Source organism: Haliaeetus leucocephalus, unplaced genomic scaffold, assembly GCF_000737465.1.
Source record: "Haliaeetus leucocephalus isolate CR32 unplaced genomic scaffold, Haliaeetus_leucocephalus-4.0 Scaffold229, whole genome shotgun sequence".
Taxonomy (NCBI): Eukaryota; Metazoa; Chordata; class Aves; order Accipitriformes; family Accipitridae; genus Haliaeetus; species Haliaeetus leucocephalus.
In genome coordinates, this window is record NW_010972665.1 from 10909428 (window position 1) to 10909881 (window position 454).

General features: G+C 35.9%; 1 protein-coding gene across 2 annotated transcripts in view; it reads right to left on the minus strand.

Moving 5' to 3' along the window:
* Positions 1–454, minus strand: part of CCSER2 (coiled-coil serine-rich protein 2) — a 74859-nt gene that overhangs the window by 4007 nt on the left and 70398 nt on the right. The window lies entirely within an intron of this gene.

Genomic DNA, 454 nt, shown 5'->3' on the forward strand with positions numbered 1-454 from the left:
GATGCTTAAGAGAGAAGATTCGTTTCACCCTGTGAAATCTGCTTATTGTCTGTGAACAGTGAAAATGGGATAAAGAAAGAACAGAGCAACTTCAGATTACAGCAAAACAAAACAACACAACCCACCCAACCCATCAGATTAAATAACATTAAATATGTCAGTCTTGAGATAATGATAAATACAAGGATTTTTGCATAGGCCTCTGGAATACAGAGTCAGAATTATGGCCAATAAAACATCTGCTAGTAAGTCTAGTTTTCCACCACTCTAACCTAACGAGTACTCAGAACCAAGAAGTTAAACCGAATTGTAATTTCATTGTCTAATAACTCAAATAAACAGAGGTAAGAAATGATTTCTGCAATCCTGAAATACATAGTGCAGCATTCGTGGTCACCACAGACTTCAGTATTTGCTTAATTACCAAGATCACCAGGCAACACAATCTTTAATA